The sequence below is a fragment of the Megascapheus bottae genome, chromosome 19 (assembly GCF_031878675.1).
Source record: "Megascapheus bottae isolate mThoBot1 chromosome 19, mThoBot2.hap1, whole genome shotgun sequence".
Classification (NCBI taxonomy): Eukaryota; Metazoa; Chordata; class Mammalia; order Rodentia; family Geomyidae; genus Megascapheus; species Megascapheus bottae.
The window spans coordinates 29,873,302-29,888,494 of record NC_143527.1 but is presented as its reverse complement, the minus strand read 5'-3'; the positions used below and the strand labels follow the sequence as shown (position 1 = coordinate 29,888,494).

At 39.5% G+C, this 15,193-nt stretch overlaps 1 non-coding gene across 1 annotated transcript; it reads right to left on the bottom strand.

The window, feature by feature from the left end:
• Positions 1 to 6,258: 6,258 nt before the first annotated feature.
• LOC150049780 (U6 spliceosomal RNA) lies at positions 6,259 to 6,365 on the bottom strand. Its single transcript, XR_016538913.1, has one exon. It is a non-coding gene; the product is annotated as a U6 spliceosomal RNA (small nuclear RNA).
• Positions 6,366 to 15,193: the final 8,828 nt, after the last annotated feature.

Sequence of the window (15,193 nt, the reverse complement as noted above, 5' to 3'; positions counted from 1 at the left end):
CCTGTAACTTACTGGTAGAGCACATGTCCTAGTGTGCATCAAATTCTATATTCAGTCTTTACTACTGCAAAGAGAAAAACTGAAATAATGAAATTGGACTACCTACTTCACATAATTTACAGAAATTAAAACTTACTAAAGATGTACATGAAAGAGCTGAATCTATAGTACCTAATGTGAACCTAAATGTGAATATAACCTGATATTAGGCATTCCATATGACAACAAAAACATAAGCAACAAAAGAAAACCAAAGGCCAAGAATTATGGTACACACCTGTAATCCCAGAACTTGAGAAGCAGAGGCATTAGGATCGCACATTTGAGATTAGTCTGGACTCCAAAGCAAATCTGGTGCCAGATTAGAATTAGGGACATTCATTGTCACAGAGAAAGATGGAGATAGAGAAAGTAGACATCTTTAAACTTAAAAATAGTGCTTCAAATGAATTTTGAAATGAATTTCACGAAAGTGAAAGGACGTCACACTGAATCAGAGAAAATGGATTTCAGTCATGTGTCTGATATGACTTGATGAAAAACGTAAGTACTACTAGATTTGGATGTCAAAAATCCAGGTATACAAGAAAAAAAGTCATAGACTATGTAAAGAACAATTAAACCAATCATAAAAATCCCAATTAAAAGTGACCAGTGAGTGCTGGGAGTGAAGGATATGGAGAAGTTTAGTCCTAGTTAGTGGCTATAGTGTTGACATGTCTCACATCAACTTTTTTGAGAAAATGAATGAACAATGACCTCACACATACTAAACACATGCTCATGTATGGTGCTATACCTATAAACCATTACCCCTGTGTGAAAAGCAATTCGGTGGTATAAATGTGGAACTCTGAAAATATTCCTACTGGAAGTGATTCCACTATAGAGAATTCATTCTACTTAATAAGAGCCAGGCATGGCGGAGCACAAGTGTTTTTTTTTGAGTGTTCCTTAAGTGTCAACCTTCTCAACCTTAGTGTTTAGTAAAAGGCCAAATCAGACCCGATATAATCATGCAACTCCTGTCAAGCTTTCTAAGGCTGCTCTCCATGGTTCTGAAGCATACTTGCACATCAAGATCCAAGCTTACTACACTATTGGCTCCTATGTAAATACTTCCCCAATATTATGAAGGAGCATAAGGAAAAGATGCCAGTGAAAGAAAAAAAGGGACAAAGCAGAAGAGATAGTCATCAAAAAGCAACCTCTTAGAGATGATGGTAGAAAAAAAGGCATTATTTTAAGATCTTTTTCAATAGTTTTAGCTAATAACTAGAACACAGCAATTTGTCCGTCCCATACAGATACACAAAATATAACTGCAGGAGAGGCAGGGCAAGAAAACAAATCAGATACTTTTTCTGTGTGTATGAGGAGAGTCGGGGTGACTGAGCAGAAACTACATTTCAAAGAGAGAAACAAAGGAAAGGCATCAGGAACCATGACAAAGGAAACAGGACAGCTGAAAAGCATGGAGAAACAGGTAATGCAGGGGGGAAAAAACAGGAAACGGTTCAAAGTTTCAACTGTGGTTCTCCAGGACAGGAGAAGTTCTGAACTCTATTCAGTGCAGAATTTGCTGTGTTTGTCAGGTGTAGTGGCTCACGCCTGTAATCCTAGCTACTCAGGAGGCTGAAATCTGAGGATTAAGGTTCAATGCCAGCCAGGGCACAAAAGGACCTGAGACTCTTATCTCCAGTTAGCCTCTAGAAAACAGGAAGTGGGACTTGGCTCAAAGGTAGGGCGGTAACCTTGAGCTGAAGAGCTCAGGGACCTCGCCCAGGCCAAGTTCAAGCACCATGATCCACCAAAAAAACAAGACAAAAAAAAAGAATTTGCTGTGTTTGCTTCCCTCTTCTCTAACACATTTGAGGGACACCCCAAGCTCTGATCACTGCTTCCCCTGAGGGTACAAAACCTGGGGGAGAGCAGCCTAGACATCAAGTGGAATTTTACAGTGACCAGCAGCTGCTTCTAGTACACCAAGAAAGGGAAGCTTCTAAAGTAAACGTAGTTGTTCCTGTTATAGCAGTTCTTTTTCCCTTGCTGATGAATGGTATTAGAGATATCAAGAAACACCTGCTAGGTCTGGGGCTTAGTGGTAGGGTGCTTGTTTAGCATGCATGAAGCCCTGATTTTGATTCCTTAGTACCACATACACAGAAAAAGCCAAAAGTGATGCTGTGGGTCAAATGGTAAAGCAATAGTCCTGAGCAAAAGAAACCCAGGGACAGTACTCAAACCTTGAGTTCATGTCCCAGGACTGGCCAAAAAAAAAAAAAAAAAGAAAGAAAGAAAGAAAAGAAAAAGAACAACGCTCACAAAGGAATCAACATAATAGCCTGGAAGAGTTATTATCCACCTGGATATGATCACAGATCTCAATCTAGAAACACAAGAAAGAAGCAGAAAAAAATAGTAATATGGCTCCTCCAAACATCCATACACTTGATAACCAACCCAAGGATACTAAAATATTTGAAATGCCAAAAAACATTTAAGTCTACTTTTTTTAATTCTAGTCCTGGGACTTAAACTTAAGCTCGGTACTTGGTTTTTTTTGTCCTTGAAGTTTTTGCTCAAAACTAACTCTTGAGACACACCTCCACTTGTGGGGTTTTGTTTTTGTTTGTTTGTTTGGTTGGTTGGTTGGTTGGTTTGGGGGGAGGTTGTATGTGGGGTTTTTTTTTGGAGGGTACTTAAATGGAGATAATATGATGGATTAGGAATTAACTAAAGATGTAAATGAATTATTTAATGAAAACTATAAAAGCCTAGCAAAAGAAATTAAAGAGGACACTAGGAAATGGAAACACATCCCATGCTCATGGCTAGGGAGAACCAACATAGTGAAAATGGCTATACTGCCAAACTTGATATATTCAGTGGAATCCCCATCAAAATCCCTAAGACAGTCTTTACTGAAATAAAAGCTGCAATCCAAAGGTTCATATGGAACAAGTAAAGACCTAGAATAGCCAAAACAATTCTAGGCAAAAAGAACAATGCAGACTTCAAACTCTACTATAGAGCCATAATAACAAAAACAGCATGGTATTGGCACAAAAATAGACCAGAAGATCAGTGGAACAGAATAGACAACCCAGAAATAGAACCACATACCTATAGTCGACTTGTATTTGACAAAGGAGCCAAAGATATACAGTGGAACAAACACAGCCTATTCAATTATTGGTGCTGGCAAAACTGGGCAGCCACATGCAGAAAACTAAAAATTGGCCCTAGCCTTTCGCCATGAACAAGCATTAACTGAAAGTGGATCAAAGACCTCGATGTCAGACCAGAAACTGTGAAACTGCTACATGATAGAGTAGGAGAGACACTGGAACTTGTAGTCATAGGCAAAAGATTCTCGAACAGAATCCCAGGGTCACAACAGATTGGAGAGAGACTTGATAGATAGAACTACCTAAAAGTAAAAGTTTCTGCACAGATAAAAGCATAGCCACTAAAGTAGAGAGACAGCCAACCAACTGGGAAAAGATATATCAGACAAATACTTAATATCCAGCATCTACAGGGAACTCAAGAAACTAATCCCCCCCCCCCCCTTAAACCCAACAAACCATTCACTAAATGGGCAAAAGAAGAGATTAAAATGGCAGAAAAACATGTGAGAAAATGTTCATCATCCATGGTCATAAAGGAAATGCAAATAAAAACAACCCTAAGATACCACCTTACTCCAACAATAAAGGCCAAGAGTTTGAACTCAGACAACGACAGATGCTGGCAGGGTTGTGGAGAAAAAGGAACCCTACTTACACTGCTGGTGGGAATGTAAACATGTTCAGCCACTCTGGAAAGCAGAGGTTTCTTAAAGAACTGAAAATAGACCTTTCCTACGATCCCACCATTCCACTTCTGGGCATCTACCCTGAACATCATAACCCAAGATATGATAAGGACACCTGCTCAGCTACGTTTATCTCTGCACTATTCACAATAGCCAGGCGATGGAAACAATCCAGATGCCCTACTGCAGATGAATGGATACAGAAAATGTGGTATAAATATACAATGGAATTCTACAAAGCCAACAGACAAGATAAAACAATGGCATTTGCAGGGAAGTGGATGAATCTAGAGTGAATCATGTTGAGTGAGACAAGTCAAGACCAAAGGAACAAAAGGCTCAGGTATCCTTAATATGTGGCTATTAGATCCAAATAGTACAAGAGCAAGGACTCAATATTTGCGTACCCAATGCTATGGACATGGTACTGGAAATATAAACACAACTACATAGACATAAAAACTTATGACTCTATAGACATAATGTTTTATTACATAGATTATGACATGCAAACTCTCAACCTAATTTTGATTATGTTCTAAAATGTATGTGCCAGTGATTGTATATAGAGATTCCCTTCTTGAATACTTGTTTGTTAAACATGTCATTTGAAATATGATGTAAAAATATGATGTAAATTCTTTAATAAAACTACAGGGTGGGTAATATAATAAAACCCTTAATAATAATAATAATAATAAAAGAATATCATGGATTTTATTGCCCACGCTGGCTTTGAACTGTGATCCTCACACTCAGCTACCTGAGTAGCTAGAGTGAAACGCATGAGCCACTGGCATCCGGCTCAAAAGTCTAGTTTTAAAAATGACTAGGCATGGTGGCTGAAGTTTATAATCCTCGCTAGTTGTGAGGCAGAGAACAGGAAAACCACAGTTAGAAGCCAGCCTAGGCATGAAAAAGTTTCCAAGACTCTATCACAATCAGTAGGTGGATTCCATGGCACCTGCCTGTCATCCTTAGTGACACAGAAGCATAAGTAGGAGTATCATAGCCCATTCCAGCCTGGGCATAACACTAAGATACTACTTCCAAGATTATGAAAGCAAAAAGGGCCTGGAAGTGTGGCTGAAGTGGTAGAATGCCTGCCCATCAAGCATGAAGCTCTGAGTTTAATCTCTAATACCATAAAGACAAAGATCAATGATCTCCAAGAGAACTCATACAAACAAATGAATAAACTTTGCTTTTATTTACAAATTCAGTGTCTTTAGAACAACTCTGACATGTTGTATTTTCTAGTTCTTTTTTTTTAATACATACCTACTGGGGAAGCACTTTATCACTTGAGCCCTACTCCAAACCTGTATTTTTCTAGAAACTTTTAAATTTCATATAATAAATTCATGTTATGTTCATGATATGTTTTAATCCCTATAGGTTCTGTGGTGAAAGCTGTCATTTGAGTTATTGGTAATATGCATGTTCTTCCCTTCCTTGAGCAGTTAGTAGGATTTAGCTATTTAGACTAATCTGTCTAAAGAACAAGCTTTTATTTTTGTTGATTTTCATAATAATTGTTTCATGTTTTCTATTACATTCATTCCTGCACTTAACTTTGCTTTTGTTTTACTTTTCTTTCTCCTCTTTGTTTTTCTCCTCTTCCTCAGCTTTCTCCTTCTCCTCTTCTTCCTCCTTTTCCTTCCTTTGTTGCTTCTTAGATACTTGATCTTAGAGTTTTCTTTTTTTTTTTTTTTTTCCAGTCCTGGGCTTGGACTCAGGGCCTGGGCACTGTCCCGGGATTTTCTCAAGGCTAGGGCTCTACCACTTGAGCCACAGCACCACTTCTGGCTTTTTGCTACATATGTGGTACCAAGGAATCGAACCCGGGTCTTCATGCATGCTAGGCAAGCATTCTACCACTAGGCCTAACTCCCAGCCCAAGAGTTTTCTTATATCTGAGAATTTGCAGCTATTATAAAAGGAAAAATTTCTTCACCCTCTGAAGTTTCCCTGGAACAAGCAAATAATAACAGGAAGAAGGCATACCATTTTTTAACATGCATATGGGAAATCACTGGACAATGTTTGCCTAATAACCCAGGGAAATACAGATGCTTCTTTGAAGGGGAGCAGGAGCAGGGTGTAAGGGAGTGGTACAAAGAAGAGGCACCAGAGGGCTTACTGCTCTTCCTCTCCCTGAATACACACACCAACAAAAGATCATGTAAGAACAGAACACAAATCTGGCCATTTACCAACTCTCACCAGAAACTGTCGGTAGGCACTCTAATCTGGGTTTCTTGGCTTCTAGAACTATGGAAATTTTTTCTATGGTTTAACTCATCGAATGTAATTTCTAATATTTTGTCTTAGCAGCCCAGACTAATAATATTAAGGTATCATTTTTCTGATTTCTATTTCATTTTGTTGTACTCAGCTAACATTTCTACAAGATTATAATTTTAATCAGATTTTAAAAAAATATGGAACGCTTCATGAATTTGCTTGTTATCCTTGTGCAGGGACCAAGTTAATCTTCTCTGTATCATTCCAATTTTAGTATATGTGCTGCTGAAGTGAGCACTAATCAGATATTTTTAATGAGCTTATATGTCTTTGTGACTATAATCCATTGCAGATTGCTGCTACCTACTACTAGGGTTTTGATCTTAGAATTTAAAGGTTAGGAACTTTATCTCCTCAGGATCATAAATGAACAGTTTTTGAAAGTGTGGCCTTTGGGAGGCTATTAGGACATCAGGGCAGAATTCTTAGGAAAGAATTAGTCCAGTCATGGATTAATGTATTAAAGGCTTATGGAGGGAGTGGGGTTTTTTAATTAATTAATTAATTTAATTTAATTTTTATTGTCAGGATAATGTATAGAGGGGTTACAGTTACATTCGCCAGATAGTAGGTGCATTACTTCGCACACATTGATACCCCTTTTCATGTTTTTGTTCCCATTTCCCTCCTCCCACCCCCTCCCATCTCGTTTTTCCCCCCATCCCTTTCCTATTTCAAATAAACCAGTAAATGCATATACAATATATCAGGTAACAAAGTCAGATACAGTTAACAATCTGAGATTAATCAAAGGGCAACAAAAGAGAAGAGAAATAACATAGTACATTAAGAACAACAATCACACAAGATAAAGCTCTTGTTTCCATATCCTAGAGGGGAGTGGTTTTCTTATAAAAAGGAACTCTGAGCTAAGCTATAACTCTCGCTCAGCAGTATCAAGTTTGTCTGACATGGGTCCTAGCACAGCAAAAATAAAAGAGTAGGCATGATGGCTCATACCTGCAATTCTGACACTTAGGAGTCTGAGGCAGGAGTGATAGGCCCACACATGAGATCAAGGCCAGGCACAATGATAGTCTGTCTCAAAGCAAACAAAAACAAAACCCAAAGCAAACAACAAGAAAAGCAACAGAACTCTCTCTAGCACACTTGTTTCTCCTTGCAATGCCTATGTTGCATTGGTACTCTGCAGAGGGTCCTCAACAGTGGTGGATCTTTGCCACATGCAACCCCTGGGGCCATTTAAGTCAATAAATCTCTGTTCTTTCTAAATTACTCAGTCTCAAGTATTTCCTTGTAGCAAGAGGAAATGGGCTAAATCATCTACTAAACTCATTACTTTTCAAAGACAGTTGCTATTTAATCTTCACCTGTCAAAACAGATTTCCAGGGTGCTGGGCGCAGTGGCTCACGCCTGCAATCCTAGCTACTCAGGAGGCTGAGATCTGAGGATTGAGGTTCAACATCAACCCAGCAGGAAGGTCCGTGAGACCCTTATCTCCAATTAACCACTAGAAAACTGGAAGTGGCACTGTGGCTCAAGGGGTAGAGCAGTAGCCTTGAGCTGAAGAGCTCAGGAACAGCAGTCAGGCCTAGAGTTCAAGCCCCACAACTCCCCCGCCAAAAAAAGAAGAGAGAGAGAAGATTTCCAGGGAACTTTTTGTTGTTGTTGTTGTTGTTTTATACTATATATATTTGGTTCCATAAAATGTGTGAAAACTAGAAGTTGGCATTCACAAACTAAATCAGCTTGTGTCTGTTTATGGACATGGACTTGAAAGGTCTTGTGCTTGCTAGCCAAGTATTCTACTACTTGAGCAACACTCTATACCTTGTTATTAGTTATTAGTTATTTTTCAGATGAGGTCTCATGCCTTTGTTCTAGGGCCAGCCTCAGATTTCAGTTTTCCTACCTCCCCTTCCCAGAGCTAAAGTATAATCCACCTTGCTCAGCCTGGAATCTGCAGGATTTTCTTTTGTTTTCTTTTTTTTTTTTTTCAGCACAAATAGGTTAAAATCTGAAAGTATTCGATCCAAGTGTTCTGGAAGGGATATATCTCAGCTGCTCTGCCAAATTTTCTCTTGCTCTCTTTCTTTCCTTCTTTTTTCTTTCCTTCTTTCCTTCTTTCCTTCCTTCCTTCTTTCCTTCCTTCCTCCCTCCCTCCCTTTCTTCCTTCCTTCCTCCCCTCAACCCCCCCCACCCCGATTCCGGTTCTGGGGCTTTCACTCAGGGCCTGGGCACTTTCCTTGAGCTTCTTTTACTCAAGGCAAGCTCTCTACCACTTGAGCCACAGCTCTTCTTCCAGCTTTTTCTGTTTATATGGTACTGAGGAATCCCATCCAAGGCTTCATGCATGCTAGGCAAGCACTCTACCACTAGCCACATTCCTATCCCTTGCCAAATTTTCTATTTGCCACTTTTCAGTCTTCCCTCTCTCTCGCCAAGACTCTCCAGACCCCTACTCCTCTCCTCCTTGTTCCATCCTACACAAATTTCTTGGCTCATAGGGGCTCATCCTTTTCCCTCAGCCCTCATGAATACTACTCTATAATACATCCTGAATTCTCTTGGATTTGATGTGTAGGGAATATGATTAACATTCTATGTCTGAAACACCTCCAGGATAATTCTTGGTAAATTAATAGCAAATTTTGTTTGTTTTGTTTTCAGGAAATTGCAGGCCAAGTTGAACTCAACCTATTATTAGAAAATAGTCTTGAAGCTTCAATTTTTAAAAAGCTAAAATGCTACATTTCTGGTTCTGCAAGCAATCCAGACTATGTACTTGAGGTTATGTAATATTTATACTATTATTATTACTTGGAAATATACAAAAGAATATGAATGAGCTGTGCACCAGTGGCTTATGACTGACGTCTGAGAATTGTGCTTGAAAGCCAACCCAGACAAGAAATCACAGGACAGTCTTATCTCTATTTAGCCACAAAAAGTCAGAAGGAGAACTGTGACTCAAGTGGTAAAGCATTAGCTTTCACCAAAAAAGTTAAGTGACAAGCTCTATTTACTTACGTGTGTGCGTGTGTGTGTGTGTGTGTGTGTGTGTGTGTGTGTATTCAGGCACTTTTTTGTTTTGTTTTTTAGTTTGTTTTTGTTTTTTGCCAGTCCTAGGGAATTTTTTTTTCTGGGCACTGTCCCTGAGCTTCTTTTGCTCAAGGCTAGCACTATCACTTGAGCCATAGTGTCACTTCCAGCTTTTTCTGTTTATGTGTACCGCGAAATCAAACCCAGGGCTTCATGCATGCTAGGCAAGCACTCTATCACTAAGCCACATTCCCAGCCCTCGTGTGCTTTATTAACCTGTCCTTCTTTAACTAAAACTACACATCTTAGCAATTTTTAAAATTTGTGGTTTTAAGTTCTCTTTCCATTTCCCTTCACTTCTCTAAGTTATATCCATTTGCTTGCATTTCCATAAAAATGGAAACTTGAACACATGTGTAATCCTAAAACCAGAGTTTTAGACTCTAAGCCTGAACTCCAAAAGTTCCACACACAAAAAGTCCAGCTACTTGCCCATGTGTCAAAAAAAAGAGCTATAGTGAACCATAGAGAACTTTATTCCCTGGCACAGGAAGCAAGGGGAAGATCATACATCAGCCCATCTTCAGCTATCTGCTAGATGCCAACGTAAACAATAGGTTTAAATAAGAGCCTAGCATGCACAAAGACCCAGGTTCGATTCCTTGGTTCCACATATATAGGGAAAAAAAGCCAGAAGCGGTGCTGTGGCTCAAGTGGCAAAGTGTTAGCCTTGAGGAAAAAGCCCAAGGACAGTGCACTCAGGCCCTGAGTTCCAGCCCCAGCCTGGCCAAAAAAAGAAAAAAAAATGGTATCTGGGTGCAGTGGCTCATGCCCATGTAATCCTAGCTTCTCAGGAGGCTGAGATCTGAGGAGCTCAGTTCAAAGCCAGGCTTGGCACTGAAGTCAGTGAGACTCTTATCTCCAATTAACCTTCAGAAAACCAGAAGTAGCACTGTGGCTCAAGAGAGGTAGATTAATAGTCTTGAGCTGAAGAGCTCCCAGACCGAGCATAGGCCCAGACTGAGCACAGGCCCAGACCGAGCACAGGCCCAGACTTCAAGCTTCAAGCCTGACCAAAAAAAAAAAAAAGCCAGACCTGTCATTGTGGCTCAGTTGGTAGAGTTCTAGCTTTGAGCAAAAGCAGCTCAGGGACAGTGCCCAGACCCTGAGTTCCAGCCCCAGGCCTGGCAAAAATAAATAAATAGATAGATAGATAGATAGATAGATAGATAGATAGACAGACAGACAGACAGACAGACAGATAGATAGATAGGAGGCAAGAATGCCTAGCTTTTATTTACTTTTAATTAGTTTGGGGGCCTACATAGGGAGTCAATACTTGTCAAAGGTGACTATGAAGCCACCATTACTATCTGACCCTCACAAAATACAAGATCATTTATAGTTCCTCACCTTGGGAGAGTATACTTCTTTTTATTGTAATGGAATAGGAAAATGCAAAAAAAGAATTTTTTGTTGTTGTTGGTCATATGGCTTCAACTCCACCTAGGCGCTGTCCCTGAGCTCTTCAGCTCAAGGCTACCACCCTACCTCTTGAGCTAAGCCCCACTTCCCATTTTCTAGAGGTTAATTGGAGATAAGAGTCTCAGGTTCTTTTGTGCCTGGTCTGGCTCTGAACCTTGATCCACAGATCTTAGCCTCCTGAGTAGCTAGTATTACAGGGATGAGCCACTGTGCCCAGCTGGAAAAAAAAAAAAAAACTTTTACATTAATTGATATGTTCCTCAAAACACATTTCTGAATGTTGGTAAATGAAAAGCCAGCACATTTAATTTGCTTGGTTTTCTGTGTTTGTTTTATGGTTGTTACAAAAACATGCAGATGGCAAAGGATATAACTCGCAAGATAAATAGAAGGTGGTCAGGAGTGTGGCCTAGAAATAGAATGCTTGCCTAACATACACAAAGCCCTCAGTTTAATTCCTTGCTACTATATATACAAGGGTACAACTAAAAGTGGTGCCATGGCTCAACTGGTAGAGAGCTAGCATCGAGAAAGCTCAAGGACAGTGCCTTGGTTCTGAGTCCAAGTCTCAGAACTGGCAAAAAAAGAAAAAAAAAGAAAAGAGAAAAGGCCACAGAATGGGAGGTCTTTACTAGTGATATATCACACAAGGACCATATCTAAACTCTATTTAGAAATTTAAACAAAATTAAATCTTTCAAAAACAAATATGTTAAAAAAAACAACATTCCAGTTAATAAATGAGCTAAAAATTTAAAAAGAGACTTCTCTGAAGAATTAAAAATGGGTAATGGACACATGAAGAGAGGCTATGTGCATAAGATTATATAAAATGCTGCTTATTGAAATGAACTCCAAGAAATGGAAGCAAGAGGATTTTTTTTATTATACTATTTGTAGTTCTTTTTTTTCCCTTTTCCTCCTCCTCCTCCTCCTCCTCCTCCTCCTCCTCCTCCTCCTCCTCCTCCTTCTTCTTCTTCTCCTTTTCCTTTACCTTCTTCTTCTTCCTGTTTATTCCCTTCTGTTGCTGTTTTTGATTTCTGTACCCATTGCCTTGTATATGAGTTTATCTGATTTGTGGAGGGGGAGGGGAAGGACGAGAAATGGTGGGATAAAGGGTGAAGCAATTCAGCAGTGAAACCCAGTAGCTGCTATAAGACTTCCAAGGGAGGGAATTTGGGAGGGGAAAAACTGGGAGAGAATGGTGGGTGGGTGACACTGCTCAAAAGGAAATGTGCTCTCAGTACCTGACGATAACCCCTCTGTATATCACCTGTAAAATACATTTAAAATAAAAAGAGAAAACATGCAGAATATAAAGCTAAATATGATATAGAGACTCCCTTCTTGAATACTTCTTTGTTAAACATGTCATTTGAAATACGATGTCAAAAATCAATGTTAATAAATTATTTAATAAAAAATTTATAAATGAAAAAGCTAAATACATATGCAGCCTTTACTTTTCTATCGAGTACTTTACTTAGTACGGGCTTAACAGGGATACTATACCTTTTTTGAGGATCAATTTGACTAGCATTAATAACTGCTTTTATGTAGCTTAGTGTTAAAGCAGCCTATTAACTTAGAATCGACCCTTGCCTTAGCAGAATTCTTTTATAGGATGTAGTGCATGAACATAATGTGAACCTGGGCCAACTGTTGCTGCTAGCACTAAATGGTATGTTTATTTTTGGCCCAAGTGAACAAAGGTCTTGTTATAAGGAGGTAACTTCATATTAATCTACATAATAAAACATTATGTCTATAGAGTCATAAGTTGTTATATCTATGTAGTTGTGTTTATATTTCCAGTACCATGTCCATAGCATTGGGTATGCAACTATTGAGTCCTTGCTCTTGTACTGTTTGGATCTAATAGCCACATATTAAGGATACCATGTGCCTTTTGTTCCTTTGGTCTTGACTTGTCTCACTCAACATGATTCACTCTAGATTCATTCACTTCCCTGCAAATGCCATTAGCCATTTGTTTATTTTGAGCAGAGCTATTCATTTATTTTGAGATGTTTCTGTGAACTGAGGAAATGCTTATAAATAATTCTTTGAAAATGATGTAGCCTGATATTAGTGGGTCTTAAAGCTAGCCCAGGCAAGAAAGGCCTTAAGAGTCTTATATCCAATTAACTCCCAGAAAACTAGAAGTGATGATCGGCAAGGTGGCTCACATCTGTAATCCTAGGTACTCAGGTGGCTGACATCTGAGGATGGAGGTTCAAATCCAGCCCAGGCACTGAAGTCTGTGAGACTCTTATCTCCAATCAATCACCAGAAAACTGCAAGTGGGGCTATGGCTCAAGGGATAGGCCTTGAGCTGAAGAGCTCAGGGACAGCGCCCAGGCCCAGAGTTCAAGCCCTATGACTAACAAGAAAGAAAGAAAAAAAGAAAGAAAGAAAGAAAGAAAGAAAGAAAGAAAGAAAGAAAGAAAGAAAAGGAAAACTAAAAGTGACATTGTGGCTCAAAGAAATAGAGTGCTAGCCTTGAGCAAATGGACCTCCAGGATAGTGTGCTCAGGCCCTGAGTTCAAGCCCCTTGACCAAAAAATAAAAAGAATACAAAAAAAGAATGATCTAGGATATGGAGGGATGGGGAAAAAAGATGAAATTTGGAATGACATTGATCAAGATGCACTGTATATTTCTAAACTGCTTCGTTGAATGACAACATCTTTGTACAAGTACTTTATATTCCTTAGAAAATAATAGAATGATCTGACTGGATGGTGCACAACTGTGCTGTCAAGTCCCGTGGCTCACTCCTATAATCCTAACTACTCAGGAGGCTAAGGACTGCAAGATCTGAGGATTGCAGTGGTACATGAAACTTTATTGGTGAGAAACAGAATTATCACCTTGAGACGTCAAATTGGGAGTCTTTATTAGAAAGCCAGTGACCTGCAGCTCCATGTGTGGTTATTACAGAGCCCATAAAGGCAAAAATAAATAAATAAATAAAAATCAAGGCAGATGTCACATGGAATGGTGACTTGCAAAACTTATTTTACTGAAGCAAGGTATCCAGGGGCAGTAATCAAGGACAACCAAGGGCAAATAGTCTCTGGAGTAAAACTTGCCTGGAGCTAAACAACACATGACACACTTGCAATTTAAAACATATCACCTCTGCATTGCTTAACATCTACAACAGAGCTGCAGAACAAAGAAAGTCCTAAATCACCTCTAGAGTTCTTGTATCTGGGTGAAAATTACTCCACTATCTATTAAGAAGCCAAAATGGTAGTGAGGACAAGATGGCACTACTTAGTCTGGGCAGAAACGTCTGTGAGATTTCCATCTCCACTAAGCACCTAAAACCTAGAAGTGGAGATGTGGCTCAAGTGGTAAGGGTGCCAGTTTTGATTGAAAAAACTAGTATTCAGGTCCTGGATTCAAGTACTAGAACTGGCATGCTTGCACCTGCACACACACACACACACACACACACACACTCATAACCAACAGTAATCTCAGATACTCTGGGAGACAGGTAGGAGAGGACAGTGTTTTGAGGCTAGTACTGAGCAAAGGAGTGAGATCTTATTTGAAATACAGCCTTAAAAGCAGATGCGCTGGAGGATGTGGCTCAAAAGTTAGAGTGCTGGCCTACAAGCTTAAGGCCCTTAGTTCAATCTTCAGTAAAACCAAGAAAGAAGGAAGAAAAGAAGTTAAAAAGATCAATTGCCTGATATAAATGTATTTGGCCCAAAAATAGGCGGCATTACGAATCACAAAGCAGGTAATCACTGGTAACAAGATGTGAAAAAACCAAACCACACATTGAATACCTCTTCTCTTGCAGTTGATAACATTCTTTCAACTAGCAACCTTTTAACAACAAACATGGAAGAAACTAAGCCTAGGAAGTGGGAAAGGACTAAGGAATGAGGAAGGACATTTTACTAACAGGAAAAAAATCCCAAATATTGACCCAGGATGGAGTTTCCAGAATCTGGGTCCAAGCCACATATTTCATAGAAAGTAAATGTGGAGATATGGGAGTAAAGTAGCTTTCCAGGTTTCAGTACCCCAATCTTTTAGACACCTAAGTTATTCCTAGTTTTTGCAATTTGTGTTGTTTTGTTTGTGATTATATCATAATCCTACCATGAGGCTTTCAGCCTCAGCCTCCTGTGTTAAGATTATTGGCATATATCATATTGTCAGGTGTGCCTCTTGTGTTAAGAAAGGGTCCCCTTTCTTGACTTCCCCTAAAATCCATCCCCTATAGGCATTTCCCATCTTCATGACAAATGATTACTTGACTCAAGCCAGGGGCTGTAAACTCCCTGATAACTCAGCTCAGATTACAAGAGCAGTTTAACCAGGTGGAGTTACCAGAATTCCTTCCCCACCTTGGCCTGCCTGGAAACTCCCTCCCATTCCCTTGTCATCAGAGCAGTGTGCCAGAAGCCCACCTAGATGATAGGTCAGTTCAAATAGCAAAGATGTCAGTGGTTGCCCCAGCCATCACCCAAGTATGTTGAGATTCCATTGGCCACCTGTGTATGGCCAAGCCCAACCACATGGCTGGTGGCCTATAAAGGTAGTTTGTGAGA